Below are 16582 nucleotides of genomic sequence, written 5' to 3' on the forward strand. Positions count from 1 at the left end.
GCTCCCCTGTAGCACTTTCTGCAGCAGCCGGTTTAACCCTGGCCACTTCTTCCTGTAGCTCCCCTGCAGCCCTGTCTGTCTCAGCTGGTTTATCCCTGGCCACCTCTGCTTGTATCTCAACTGTAGCCCCGACTACAGCAGCTGGTTCTTCCCTGGCCACTCTTGGCTGTTCCTCACCACTAATTTCTAAAACCACAGTCTCATTATTTGACGGTTCTCTTCCTTGCCCACTAGTTCCCTCCCCAAGGTCTGCATGCGCATCTTGAGCTTGCTTCTTAGGGCATGCTTTAATTACATGCCCCCCCCCCCCCACACCCAAAGCACTTCATGGTCTCTGATGATGCAAACAATACATAATCAAAATCTTCCACTTTAACATGGAATCTCATATTGAACTCATCATTCCTGTTATTCAGAATCATATATAAAAACCGTCTGTGAGAAACAACATGCTTCAGCAAAGGTGACTTACACCCTGTAAGCACCTTCTTAATGGGAGAAACTATCTTTCCATGTCTGGACAGCTCTTTTATCAGAAACTCATCAGAGATGAATGGTGGTACATTAGACAACGTGATTTTAGTTGATGGTTGCGCAAGTGGCAACACGGGAACGTGCAGGTCCCGAACAATAATACCACGTTCAATTGCTGCATTCACTTTCTCAACTCGATCCAGAAATATTACCACAGCAGAATTCATTTTCCCTGCAGACTTAATACTGTTGTAACCAACAACTTTACCTACCGCTAAACTAACCTCTTCAACTGAGCAGGGGAACACGGTGCCAATCTTAATGCCGTGTTTCCTACTCAATTTGTTCAAATCAGCCATCCTGCGCGCCCGGTGTCTTGCCGACCAGCCCCAACTGGTTGGCTTTAGCCAAACGGACTGAGAACAAACCTCTAAACTCCGTTTAACACAACAACACACACTAAACCAACAACCTAACAATAAATAAGCAAAACTCTAATTCACCACTTGACAAACAACATATAAATAGAAAAGATAGAAAAAGTTAGAAAACTCACTCACACGCAGTCTCACCAAAACTCCGATCTCCGCTCCACTCACACGCATGCGCACAGGAGAGAGAGAGAGAGAGAGAGAGAGAGAGAGAGAGAGAGAGAGAGAGAGAGAGAGAGAGAGAGAGAGAGAGATCGCAACTCTCACTTGTTAAGTTGAAACGCACCACTGTCCAGCAGGCAGAATGGCTTGATAAAGTATATCCACTGTCCAGACTGTGTTGATGTCCATCCATGTCCACTGCATCCATATATAGCTTCTTGTTAGCCAAGTTAGGCAACAAGTACTGTGAGTGACGAGCTGTGTCTTTGCCCATTTCCGCGTCGAACAGCCTGCAAACTACCTGGCGTTCCTATCGCCCTGCTCTAAGACAAACTCTAACCTTAACCAACTTTGAAAGAGTGCCTAAGCTTAACCGTCGAAAGAACTTGCCGTCACGCTCTAAGACAAACTCTAACGTTACCTTAACCTACTTTGAACGAAGAGTGGCTAAGCTTTCCCAGTGTAGATTGGCGTCGGCCAATCAGAGAGCGTCTCCGAGAAATGCGGCTACGGAAATTATTGACGCTGCTTGCTTAGATGATAATAGATCGCTTGGAAACGCGCCCGGTTTCCATCATAATACATCATATTTCAACGCACAGCGAATACGCACTGATTGGCTGCGACAGTACAGCGATGAAACCAGTGCACGCCCACTGTAAGCGCTATGCGTCTAGCCCAGGAGAAATGCGGCTATGGAAAGTATAGAGGCGGTATTATTCTCTAGCAGACAGTCACTTCCTGTTAATGAAAACAATTATTTATATTTGATATATTAACGTTATATTGTGCATTGGAAACACAAACATACTTAAAATGAGTAAATATTATTCATTTTAAACATGTTTATTTGATTTCTAGGGCTCTTAAAAAAATTTAAAAAAAAATCGTCTTCTTCTCTCTTCTAACCAGGGAGGGCGGCGCTCTAGCGCCCCTATTGACCAGCCGCCACTGACTACCAGTAATATAAATCATATTAACAACAAAAATGTGTTCCATCTTCATGTCAGATGATTTTCAAAAAGGTGCATGAGTCAATGCAAAAAAAGAACAAGCAAATATACTGCTGAAAGTTCAGAACGTTGAACATTTTTCACTCCATAGATTAATCTAGATTAAAAAAAATTTATGCTTTCAATTATTTAAATGAATCTCCAAAGTTAAAGCATTAACTTTGACAGCCCTAATAGAAATATAATGTATTCAAGGCAGTGGTGGTAGGGGGAAGTACATTTATAATACTCATGCAGTATATGGCTGTCCTCAACTAAATAAATCCTTAGGCTACTAATAGTCATAGAACTTTGTTGACTAATTGATTTCTTTGCAGTGAAGATAAGAAAGATCTGTGCGCGTGTAGCCTTTTTACAACGCATCCGCGTTTCCAGGTTCCCGTTTGGCGCTCTGATTGGCCAGGTCATGTGACATGTGCTCCCAATAGCGTGTTTGCCCATTTCCGCGTCGAACAGCCTGCAAACTACCTGGCGTTCTATCGCCATGGTCTAAGACAAACTCTAACCTTAACCAACTTCGAAAGAGTGTCTAAGCTTAACCGGCGAAAGAACTTGCCGTCACGCTCTAAGACAAACTCTAACCTTAACCAACTTCGAAGAGTGCCTAAGCTTAACCAGTGTAGAAACTTGCCGTCCCACGATTGGCGCTCATGTCACATGACCTGGCCAATCAGAGCGCAAAACGGGAACCCGGATGCATTGTAAAAAGGCTTCAAGCGATCTGTGCAGGTAAAAACCTGGGAAAGGACTATGACTGATCCATTAATACCAATAACACACCAATTTATTACGTTTGTGTTTTTTTGCACAACCATTGTCTCCCCCACATGGAGGGAGAATCAGATTACAATTGTGTTGTCATCATACAGCACAAGTACAGTACAACAAAAAGAGGTTTGGCATCCAACCAGACTCGAGTGACAATGTAACAGTAAAGTACAATAGTAATATACAATGTACAGGTGATTAAACTGGATATACAATATATAAATTAGTACTACTGAGTAATAGTGCTAATCAGATGTATGTACAGAGTTATAGTATTAATATGTACACTACAGGGATACAGGTATACTATGGTAGTCATACTAGCCAGCAGTGTAACTAGTAAGAGTAGGTAAGGGATATGTACAGATATAGATATAGTATCTACAGATATGTAAAAGGATTATGTGCAGGTATGCACACACTGATGTGGAAATATATATATATATATATATATATATATATATATATATATATATATATATATATATATATATATATATATATATATATATATATATATATATATATATATATATATATATATATATATATATATATATATATATATATATATATATATATATATATATATATATATATATACTGTATGGTAAGAATAAATATGTATACAGTATATACAGCATTAATGTACATGTTATCATACAGCGTTATATGCAGGTGTATAAGTAAGTACATATAACAATTATATATATATATATATATATGCAGTAAATATAAATATTTAAATATAAATATGGTGTATAACAACACTATTGCACATGTTATCATACATAGTTATATGGATAGACTATAGTATGAGGTAGGTAGTTATGATTATGGCCATTCCAAATACCAGTTTAGCAACAGTTTAGCTGCTCAAGCTAGAAATGTACTCAAACCCCCCTGTATACACAGATACTAGAACCTAAATCACCATCTAAACCTGTTAGGTGTTGAAGGAGGGAAGTGTTCTGTGGTACATTGACTCTTATCATTTTTATTCTTTCTCAGATGCTGGTTGGTCCAGACTTTGAGGACCCGCCCTCTAAATCCAACCAATCATTGAATAGTGCCGGAATAGAGGTATCCTTGCTCCAACCAATGCATGCACAGGGTAGCTCCTCACACCCCTGCCTCAGCCAACCACATCGTCGCTCTGGCCAAACCGACCGACCTCCACACAGCCTCCACAGTTTGACCTATCACAGAAGCTCCTCTGGGTCGGGGGTGTGGTCAGAGGAGACGGCGGTGACCCAATCGGAGTCCTCGGGGGGCCGGCGGCGGCTTTCATTGCCGGGGGAAACCGTGTCTTCATTGGACAGCGGCTGGATGACTCGGCGCCATCAATCAGACCCAGGAAGTTAGAGAAGACTTTTAGGATTTCCAGAATGGAGACGTGATTTGGAGAAAAACAAACAAACAAAACACAGCAGGTTGAAGTGGTTGTGAAGGGTGATAATAATGGACACATCCACACTCCTCCCTCTCTCCTTCTCTGGGAGTGGACAAGAGACGCTATTAATCTGTTATTGTATCAGTTTGGGACATATATTGTCTGTCTGCTATTGTGGTTGGCCGCCACAAATATATATATATATATAAATATATAGAAAGACTTTGTAGGTAGAAGACTACTTCACTCTAAAGCCAACTATCAGCAACTGACCTCAGACACTGTTACGATGTAGAAAGCTGTATAAAAACTGTTAAAGGAACACGCCAACTTTTGGGGAAATTCGCTTATTTGCCATCTACCCTGGAGTTAGACAAGCAGATACATACCATTTTCTTCTCTGTGCATGCATTAGGCTTACAGTAGGGAACAGCCGCACCGTTAGCCTAGCTAGTGTAGCCTAGTTCGCAACAGTCACAAAATACACTCCAAATACAACTCCCAAACTTTCCTGTAAACATGTTGTGACTTGTGTATTTACCACGTGGGTCATTTTTTATAATTCTTTTTACATTTTCGTTTTCTAAGCAGACATATACTCGGAACAACAGGGCTCTATGGAGAAACCACGACACTGTCCTGACTAAAAGTATACTGGAGCTCTATGGATAAACCACGACACTGTCCTGACTAAAAGTATACTGGAGCTCTATGGATAAACCACGACACTGTCCTGACTAAAGATATACTGGAGCTCTATGGATAAACCACGACACTGTCCTGACTAAAAGTATACTGGAGCTCTATGGATAAACCACAACACTGTCCTGACTAAAAGTATACTGGAGCTATATGGATAAACCACGACACTGTCCTGACTAAAGGTATACTAGAGCTCTATGGATAAACCACGACACTGTCCTGACTAAAAGTATACTGGAGCTCTATGGATAAACCACGACACTGTCCTGACTAAAGGTATACTAGAGCTCTATGGATAAACCACGACACTGTCCTGACTAAAGGTATACTGGAGCTCTATGGAGAAACCACGACACTGTCCCGACTAAAAGTATACTGGAGCTCTATGGATAAACCACGACACTGTCCTGACTAAAGATATACTGGAGCTCTATGGATAAACCACGACACTGTCCTGACTAAAAGTATACTGGAGCTCTATGGATAAACCACGACACTGTCCTGACTAAAAGTATACTGGAGCTCTATGGATAAACCACAACACTGTCCTGACTAAAAGTATACTAGAGCTCTATGGATAAACCACGACACTGTCCTGACTAAAAGTATACTGGAGCTCTATGGATAAACCACGACACTGTCCTGACTAAAGGTATACTGGAGCTCTATGGATAAACCACGACACTGTCCTGACTAAAGGTATACTGGAGCTCTATGGATAAACCACGACACTGTCCTGACTAAAAGTATACTAGAGCTCTATGGATAAACCACGACACTGTCCTGACTAAAAGTATACTGGAGCTCTATGGATAAACCATGACACTGTCCTGACTAAAAGTATACTAGAGCTCTATGGATAAACCACAACACTGTCCTGACTAAAAGTATACTGGAGCTCTATGGAGAAAACATGGCACTGTCCTGACTTAACGTATAGGCCTACTGCTGGATGCCATTTTGCCAAATCAGCGTGGCTGTGAGTGTGAGTCTTTCACCTTTTACATATTTAGCACTGGCATGGATTGATTGTTTAGATAGCTAGCATGGCTAACAAATGAAAATATATTGTAGTCTGTTCTCCCGTTGTTCTGACCAGGATAACATTCCTTTGTGTCTCCTTGATGCGCGCACACACTGAGTCTGACGTTTCTGGTGTCTTCTAGGGCTGTCGTTTTTATTCTAGTGTCAAAGTTCACAGTCATCCATCACAACGTTGATCTGTATCTTCTAAAAACTGACCTCAATCACTGTTAGCTTTGTTAGCTTGTATAGATGCTTTTATCGCAAGCTTATTTCTTACATGACCACACGTTATGGGAATCTAACCTCAAGCCATAATCTGTAGCCTATATTGTATTTGTGTGATGTTTCCGTTTTAGCGTCAGGGCTAGTTTTGGCCGTGCTTCCTTAGATAGACGACAGTTCTTCCTAGATCTGTAACTAGCGTATCATAGACTGTATAACTCATTACCAAAGCTGTCGATTAAACATATATCTATGGCGGTGTTTAGTGGTGGCCTTTTTAGTTCTGCATTCCTGCTACATTGGTTATTGCCAGGTAACGTCTACTTCCATGTCAGCTGATCTTCAGAATGTTACAATAGGTGGGGTGGAATGGAGAGAGCATTGTACAGCCATTATTGAGATGTATAGTGATGTCATAGAAATGTACATAGAGTGAGTACATCTGAAAAACCCATTCCTCATGGCCCGACGCCGTTTGAGTCAGACAATATTCCTCTACAATGTGTGTAGAGTTAGCAGAGGTTTGTCGTATGTCTATGTACATAATATTCTCCAGAGTTGTTTTTATTGATTGATTGATTGATGGGTGGTCTGTTTAAAGGGAATGGTAGTTCTTGTTCTTCCCCAGGCAGCTTGGAGTAGGAGGTTTTCTGCATGTCTCCCTGTTAGCATTCCATACTGTAACCCATGGGCACTTATAGCCGCAAGCTACATGTTAATTGGTTAATTGAAGCATCAAGAATCTTGTCCCTCCACACCCTGAGAGCATTTAGAAGCGTACTACCTTTAATATGGCAGAACAATGAACCAGTTGTAGTTGTATTATGAGTTGGTAGTTTGTGTCCTTGCTGCCAATCAGTACACAATACTGTATGTACGAGATAAGTGATTTGACAGCGACAATGTGTAGAATACTGTGCTTCTACTAGCTAGCTAGCTGAAACGGGTACATAGCATTTAGAATTTGTATTATTTAGCACACGGTAGTATTAATTGATTAAATATGATTGTCCATTATAGTTTGCTTTAACTTTGATAATGAAAAAGTCAAATGCAGTTATTGAATAAAGAATATGAATGTGCTGCAATGCCTAAATTGTTCAAATTTGTCTTGGTATTCATTGAATTGTGTGTGTGTCAGTGTGTGCAGAGCAGGGGCGTAACTTGCGGGGGGGGTCCCCGGAAAATGTCCCCCGCATGATTTCAGAATGCAGTATTTGTCCCCCCCATGTTTTTACCCCCAAACCGCTGCAACTGCGCGGCCTGGCGGCCAGCACTGTGACTCGCTACTACACAGTGCCGGCACTGCAGATTTACCCTACTCTTGGAATTCATTGCAACTCAAAGTCATAGGGGCGCTGTCTCGATAATGCAGTGTTATTAAAGCAGCGTGTAGCCAACGCATGAACCAGTTGGGATTCGAATAGACGCGGCCTGGAAGCGTCAACGCGGAACTGGAAATCCGTTGGTAAAGAAATAGCGGCCTGGAATAATTTTTGGGACGCCCTCAATTAGCAGTAAAGGAATATATCTGCGGTTTCCCTGGCGGATGGCGAACAAGCCAGCCGATTCTACTATGAGTCATGACATTTGACATAGTCTATGACATCATACTTAACTTAAACTTGAACACGGAGGCAGTTACAAGAACTATCCGAGCCCCCGGGAGGGTGGTCGAGTACCTTTTGCGATGTATGCAGGGAACGAATTGCAGAGGGAAGTGGAGAGCTGCCTGTCGCCCATTCTAACGCAGGAGTCCTGGACCCCCGACAGGTAAGGTAAGCGATTTTAGATGTATCACTTTAAGTGTGCGGCTGTTGTCCGAATACTAGTGAATATTGAAAAATAAAGGCATGACATTTAGAGACGTCCCCGTCATAGCGTTCTGGCGCGGGGATATGGGTCTCTCTGTGCGGGGGCGCAACAGCAACAGGTGGGGTAGGCTGGGCAGAGATGTATGCATCAAAACGATTACATTGTTTGTCTCGCATACATTCGATTTATAATGCGAGCACCTGCATTACAATCAAATGACTGATCTGTTATGTGTTATGGACCCGAGTCTCGAGAGGCACTTTACCCCCCCCCCCCCCCCCCCCCCCCCCCCTGCGACGTCACTGACCACGCCCCCTAATATGTCCCCCCCACCGCTAGGAACAAAGTTCTGCCACTGGTGCAGAGGTTATAACAGAGGCCTTGCACAGGATGTTCACCATGCCTCATGTGTCCTCCATGTTGTAAGAGACTACGGTTGCGTGTGACAGGAAGTCACTACGGAAAGCTGGGAGTAAGAAGCCCCTAAAAGACCCTTTCAAGCACCTTTCCTGAGGAGATTATTTTAGGGTTGGTTCATCACCGTAACGTTCAAATTGAACAAAGCAAAAACACTAGTGAACAGGCTAAATATCATATTTAGACCACTATGGTCCTTCCATCTATTGTCTATATTTATTTTATTGTAATGTATATTATATCCGATTGTTTACACTGTTTATTTTTCCTCATATTTTTTTATTTTATTTTATTGCCTATATTTATCTTTCTACTATTAATATACCCGTACCTCCCCTCCCCCCTCCCCCATGCTGCTATTACCCTGCCCATACCTGTACCTCCCGTCCCCCATGCTGCGCTGTGACACCCGCATTTCCACAAGGGGATCAATATCCTATCTTATCTTAAGGTTTGGGTTAAGAGTTAAAGCGACAATGTGTATTTGATCAGTCCAGCTCTGGAGTGTGTACAGAGCAAACTGAGGCCAGCAATGCTGCTGTCGCTTCAGCTGGTCTGGTGAGACACAGTCAGCCTTCAGTGTTTTTTGCGAACGATGGAAAACAAATATGCACCTCGACCGCCATGAAAACGTAAGAATTCACTCTGCAAAAAGTAAAACAAGAAAGCACAGAGAGGCAACAGAGCAAAGAGGCTCATGGGAAATGCATTGTAAACACAGAGACGGTACCGCTCGCGGCCAGCAGGTGGCAGAAATCAACATGGTCACTTTGAGGTTAAAGGTTAGGTTAAAGGTTAATGTTTGTCATGTAGCGGTGGAGGGATGAGAGGGCTTGGGAATTAATGTGGTCAATAGTCCTCACAAGAGTAGTAATACAATAATGTGTGTGTGTGTGTGTGTGTGTGTGTGTGTGTGTGTGTGTGTGTGTGTGTGTGTGTAATAGTGTGATGTGATGGTGGAGATTATGAACTAACCCTCCAAATAAAATGGGAACTGTAATCCCTGCTAATCCTATAGAATGGCCTGCCTTTCAGACAGACAGACAGACAGTTCCCAAGTCCAGCAGGTCAGCTAGTCAGTAAGTCAACAAGTCATCCAGCAGGTCAGCTAGTCAGTCAGTCAACAAGTCATCCAGCAGGTCAGCTAGTCAGCCAGTCAATTAGCAGGTCAGCTAGTCAGTCAGTCAACAAGTCATCTAGTCAGTCAGTCAACAAGTCATCCAGCCAGTCAGCTAGTCAGTCAGTCAACAAGTTAACCAGCAGGTCAGCTAGTCGGTCAGTCAATTTATTTTTTTAATTTAATTTAATTTGTTTATTTGGACGGGACAATGCAAAATGTATGAACACTGTGGAGTGTAAAAATTGCCGGATTTAGCACGAGGCTAAACAGTAAGAAATGTACAAATACATAAAAACAGGACACATAAAAACAGTAAAAGAAATGTACAAATACATAACAGCAACAACATTTTTTAGTTGCCCTCTAAAAGAAGCAAGGGTGGGGCTTTCCCTTATGGAAATGGGAGATTGTTCCATGTTTGACTGCCTTTTATGGACAGGACGTTTTGGCCAAACGTGGTCAGTCTACATTGGACCATACAGTCACCTCTGGTGTCTGACCTGGTGCAGAGTCCAGTGTTTCTTTTTTTGTAGATGAATTCCTGTACAGGAGGGGGAGCTAGTCCATGTAGGCATTTGTAGATGAAACAAGAGCTTTTTAAGACTTTGAAATTTTCAAAGCTCAAAAAGCTATATTGTTTCAAAATATTGCAATGGTGGTATGCCAATGGTTTCCTGGCAAATACCTTGATGGCTCTATGATAAAGCTGTTCGATGTGTTTCATGACAGTGACACCAGCAAATTACCAGTTTGTGAAGCAGTATTCAATGTGTGAGAATATCATGCAATGAAGATACGTTTTTGTAGCATCAACTGTTAAAAAAGGACGGATTTGTCTCAAATTAACTAAATTAAAATTAATTGTGCATTTCACTTTTTTGACATGTTTCTTAAAGGATAGGTTCGAGTCCAAGATGATGCCGAGGTACTTGAAATGGGAAACCAATTCCAGTTCCTCCCCCCCCCCCCCCCCCCCCCCCCCCCACAGAAACACATTAGATCTTGTGATTCTGACTGGTCGTTTGCTGAACATCATGCATACAGTTTTTTAGCAGTAGGCATGAGTTTTGTCAACAGGTCATCTAGCTGGTCAGTCAACAACTAATCTAGCTGGTCAGTCAACAAGTCCTCTAGCCAGTCATCTAGTCAGTCAGTCAACAAGTCAGTCCGTCAACAAGTCAGCTAGTGAGTCAGTCAACAAGTAATCTAGTCAGTCAGTCAACAAGTCATCTAGCCAGTCAGTCAACAAGTCATCTAGCCAGTCACCTAGTCAGTCAGTCAGTCAACAAGTCATCTAGTCAGTCAGTCAACAAGTCATCTAGCCAGTCATCTAGTCAGTCAGTCAACAAGTCATCTAGTCAGTCAGTCAACAAGTCATCTAACTGGTCAGTCAACAAGACATCTAGCCGAGTGGTCCCCAACCACCAGGCCGCGGACCGGTACCAGTCCGCGAGGCATTTGTTGCAGGGCCGCACAGAAAGAATAAATTATTTCCACAATTTCCATTGTAACAGTCCCCTGTCTTATAAATAGCCTTTTCCAGTGTTTAGCATTGTTTTCTAGCAATGGGGGTTTGTATCAATGCGGTCTGTGTCTCTAATTCTCATTTTGGCGGATTGCTCTAGTGGGCCTGTTAACACTCAAACTGTGGGTCTCTAGTGGGACTGTTAACACTCAAACTGTGGGTCTCTAGTGGGCCTGTTAACACTCAAACTATGAGTCTCTAGTGGGCCTGTTAACACTCAAACTGTGGGTCTCTAGTGGGCCTGTTAACACTCAAACTGTGGGTCTCTAGTGGGACTGTTAACACTCAAACTGTGGGTCTCTAGTGGGCCTGTTAACACTCAAACTGTGGGTATCTAGTGGGCCTGTTAACACTCAAACTACTGTGGGTCTCTGATGGGAATGTTAACACTCAAACTGTGGGTCTCTAGTGGGCCTGTTAACACTCAAACTATGAGTCTCTAGTGGGCCTGTTAACACTCAAACTGTGGGTCTCTAGTGGGCCTGTTAACACTCAAACTGTGGGTCTCTAGTGGGCCTGTTAACACTCAAACTGTGGGTCTCTAGTGGGACTGTTAACACTCAAACTGTGGGTCTCTAGTGGGCCTGTTAACACTCAAACTATGAGTCTCTAGTGGGCCTGTTAACACTCAAACTGTGGGTCTCTAGTGGGCCTGTTAACACTCAAACTGTGGGTCTCTAGTGGGACTGTTAACACTCAAACTGTGGGTCTCTAGTGGGCCTGTTAACACTCAAACTGTGGGTATCTAGTGGGCCTGTTAACACTCAAACTACTGTGGGTCTCTGATGGGAATGTTAACACTCAAACTGTGGGTCTCTAGTGGGCCTGTTAACACTCAAACTATGAGTCTCTAGTGGGCCTGTTAACACTCAAACTGTGGGTCTCTAGTGGGCCTGTTAACACTCAAACTGTGGGTCTCTAGTGGGCCTGTTAACACTCAAACTGTGGGTCTCTAGTGGGCCTGTTAACACTCAAACTGTGGGTCTCTAGTGGGCCTGTTAACACTCAAACTGTGGGTCTCTAGTGGGACTGTTAACACTCAAACTGTGGGTCTCTAGTGGGCCTGTTAACACTCAAACTATGAGTCTCTAGTGGGCCTGTTAACACTCAAACTGTGGGTCTCTAGTGGGCCTGTTAACACTCAAACTACTGTGGGTCTCTGATGGGAATGTTAACACTCAAACTGTGGGTCTCTAGTGGGCCTGTTAACACTCAAACTATGAGTCTCTAGTGGGCCTGTTAACACTCAAACTGTGGGTCTCTAGTGGTCCTGTTAACACTCAAACTGTGGGTATCTAGTGGGCCTGTTAACACTCAAACTGTGGGTCTCTGGTGGGCCTGTTAACACTCAAACTGTGGGTCTCTAGTGGGCCTGTTAACACTCAAACTGTGGGTCTCTAGTGGTCCTGTTAACACTCAAACTGTGGGTATCTAGTGGGCCTGTTAACACTCAAACTGTGGGTCTCTGGTGGGCCTGTTAACACTCAAACTGTGGGTCTCTGGTGGGCCTGTTAACACTCAAACTGTGGGTATATAGTGGTCCTGTTAACACTCAAACTGTGGGTATCTAGTGGGCCTGTTAACACTCAAACTGTGGGTCTCTGGTGGGCCTGTTAACACTCAAACTGTGGGTCTCTAGTGGGCCTGTTAACACTCAAACTGTGGGTATCTAGTGGGCCTGTTAACACTCAAACTACTGTGGGTCTTTGATGGGCATGTTAACACTCAAACTGTGGGTCTCTAGTGGACCTGTTAACACTCAAACTGTGGGTCTCTAGTGGACCTGTTAACACTCAAACTGTGGGTATCTAGTGGGACTGTTAACACTCAAACTGTGGGTCTCTAGTGGGCCTGTTAACACTCAAACTGTGGGTCTCTAGTGGGCCTGTTAACACTCAAACTGTGGGTCTCTAGTGGACCTGTTAACACTCAAACTGTGGGTCTCTAGTGGACCTGTTAACACTCAAACTGTGGGTCTCTAGTGGGCCTGCTACCACTCAAACTGTGGGTTTCTAGTGGGCCTGTTAACTCATTGACCGCCACGCCTATGATCAAATTAGGGCTAGCGCGCCAACGCTTTAATCAATGGGAGGACAGGGACATTTGCAAGTGCTTAAAATATATCTTAAATTATGGCTATGGGTCTAATACACCTGTCGCTTATCAATGAATTGCTTGCAGTCAACATGTACGAAACGGATTGTTTTTCATCTGTACATTTCCGCTTTATACCGTTTTGAATACGAGTATAGTTTTGGAGATTCCTAGTAATTCCAGAGAAAGACGCGATAATAGCCCTTTAGTGGAATACACAAAACACGTTGTGATTTTTCGGCTGATTCATGAATAGTTTTCAAATAAACGCTAGATTATCGATAGTATATGTGTCCTTATGCACGATACAAAAGCGGGCTGAAAAATCGCTTATCTGTGCCTTGCTCAGCGCCAACGGCACGCACACACACACACAGACACGTTGTGATCGCTGTCAAAAAACATCTGATTAACCCAAGACTGGTAACATAGAGTCCTTACCTCACATCAGATGTTCTGCAAAAAGATTAATCCAATTCCTGATCGCCATTCCAAATATCGATCACGTCCATTGATCCAACGTTATAGTCCAAAACACATAATCCACGCTGCTCCCAGTCTCCCCAGTCAACGTGGTACAACGATACTGCATGCCCGAGAAGCAAAACCCGGACCGGACTTTTTTTTCTTGATGCACATCCCCAGCCAATCCAATCCAATGATGTGCAATACCATCCGGGAGACGATAGGCGGCGGTATTTGCCCTTTTGCGAGCTCAGACCCATTCCCAACGATAACATCAGGTTGGATGGATGAAAATTTATGGATATCGCTAATAAAAGAAATAACGATTAAAACCTGACTATCGTCGTGATTGGCGCTCAAGTGTCGGCGAGTTAACCCCGACTATCATCGTGACTGGCGTCCAATGAGTTAACACTCAAACTGTGGGTCTCTGATGGGCCTGTTAACACTCAAACTGTGGGTCTCTAGTGGGCCTGTTAACACTCAAACTGTGGGTCTCTAGTGGGCCTGTTTACACTCAGACTGTGGGTCTCTGATGGGCCTGTTAACACTCAAACTGTGGGTCTCTAGTGGGCCTGTTTACACTCAGACTGTGGGTCTCTGATGGGCCTGTTAACACTCAAACTGTGGGTCTCTAGTGGGCCTGTTTACACTCAGACTGTGAATCTCTGATTGGCCTGTTAACACTCAAACTGTGGGTCTCTAGTGGGCCTGTTTACACTCAGACTGTGGGTCTCTGATGGGCCTGTTAACACTCAAACTGTGGGTCTCTGATGGTCCTGTTAACACTCAAACTGTGGGTCTCTGATGGGCCTGTTAACACTCAAACTGTGGGTCTCTGATGGGTCTGTTAACACTCAAACTGTGGGTCTCTAGTGGGCCTGTTAACACTCAAACTGTGGGTCTCTGATGGGCCTGTTAACACTCAAACTGTGGGTCTCTAGTGGGCCTGCTGACATTCAAACTGTGAAATAGCACAACCCAGTACGTTTTTGCATCCAGCCCATAATCAGAAATGGCGCCTTAAAAAACGCTTCGTTTTGAAATTCCGTCTTCGTGTGATGTGATGTAATGTAATGCCTCGCGTTGCATGTGAAATACACACACGTGCAAAATAGAATAGAATAGAATAGAATAGAAATACTTTTATTATCCCGTGGGAAATTAGACACTGCAAATCGCTCAACATTTAAACATTTAGACAGGACAGGTCACAAATTAGAATAATAACACAAATCAAATCAAGTTGCCTAGGATAAGAGTAGAGTAAAATAAAATAGGATAAAATGAAATGAAATGATATATACAGAAATAAATACAGTAAGAATATACTGAGCATACTGAGCATGGGGTAAACAATTTGGTTATAATTATAATTTAAATCTAAATCTAACTAAATGAAATATGAAATATATATTCCAGTATTCAGTGTAACTAGGTGCAGTATGCTTTAGGTAGTGTATTGACCTCCTTGGGTTCCAATTAGGGATGCTCGATATTGGCTTTTTTACCGATACCGATATTCCGATATTGTCCAACTCTTAATTTCCGATACCGATATCAACCGATATCAACCGATACCGATATATGCAGGGTTTCCCCGTCCAAAAAACTGAATAATTTCAGATAACTAATAATTTCACTGGATATATATATAACAAATATTGTTATTGTTTTTTTTTTGTTTTTAAACCGATACCGATATTTTCCAATATCACATTTTACTGCCGATATCGGCCGATAATATCGGTCGGCCGATAATATCGGACATCCCTAGTTCCAATAAGACTTAGATCAATGTCTGGCAGCCGTCGCTGCCCCCTGTTGTGGAGCCTGGAGGCCGCTAGTCGCGTCCTCCTGCCACTAATGAGCTGCCGCTCTGTGCTCAGTGATGCAGTGAGGCACAGTGATGCATTATATAGTCTGATGGCTGTTGGAATGAAGGACTTCCTGTGCCGTTCAGTGCTGCATTTGGGTAGTGTGAGCCTAGCACTGAACATGCTCCTCCTGTCAGCCAAGTCTGTGTATAGTGGATGGGTGGGGTTTTCCCTGATGGCCTGGAGCTTAGCGAGGCTCCTCCTCTCCGCCACCCTCGCTAGAGAGTCCAGCTCAACCCCAACCACGCTGCTGGCCTTCTTGACCAGCTTATCCAGCCTGGTTGTGTCCACTGCTCTCAGTCCGCTGCCCCAGCAGGTCACAGCGTACAAGAAGGCGCCCGCCACCACCGACTCATAAAACATCCTCAACATCCTTGTACAGACATTGAAGGATCTCAGCCTTCTGAGGAAGTAGAGTCGGCTCTGGCCCTTCTTGTATAGTGCTTCTGCATGTTTTGACCCGTTCAGTTTGTTGTCGATGTGCACACCGAGGTATTTGTACACCTCAACCATGTCCACATCAACTCCCCTGATGGAAACGGGGGTCACGGGTGCACTCCTCCTCCTCCCCAGCTCCACCACCAGTTCCTTGGTCTTCGCCACATTTAGCTGCAGGTGGTTTTTGTCGCACCATGTGACAAAGTCCACTACCAGTTCCCGGTATTCTCTCTCGTCACCGTCCTTTATACATCCCACTATCGCAGAGTCATCAGAAAACTTCGGAAGGTGGCAGGACTCTGACCGATAGTGGAAGTCGTTGGTGTAGACAGTGAAGAGGAAGGGAGAGAGGACTGTCCCCTGCGGGGCCCCGGTGTTGCTGACCAGTCTGTCTGACACACAGCCCCAATGGCGGCTTGCTTGTAAAAAATGTCTACCCAACATTTGTACCTAAAATATGTTTCAGACAACATTTCTTGTTAAGTTTGATTTGATATCGCTGGATCTTGGGTCATATTTGATCTACAACACCTAGTTTGACCGTTTTATCTGAATTATGTTCGACGGTACAGGCTTGTACAGCATTGCTAGATGTAAGATAATTATTGTATTTGTACGATAAAGGCAGCTCGCTCGTTAC

Source organism: Notolepis coatsorum (assembly GCF_963971535.1).
Source record: "Notolepis coatsorum genome assembly, chromosome: 13".
NCBI classification, from domain to species: Eukaryota; Metazoa; Chordata; class Actinopteri; order Aulopiformes; family Paralepididae; genus Notolepis; species Notolepis coatsorum.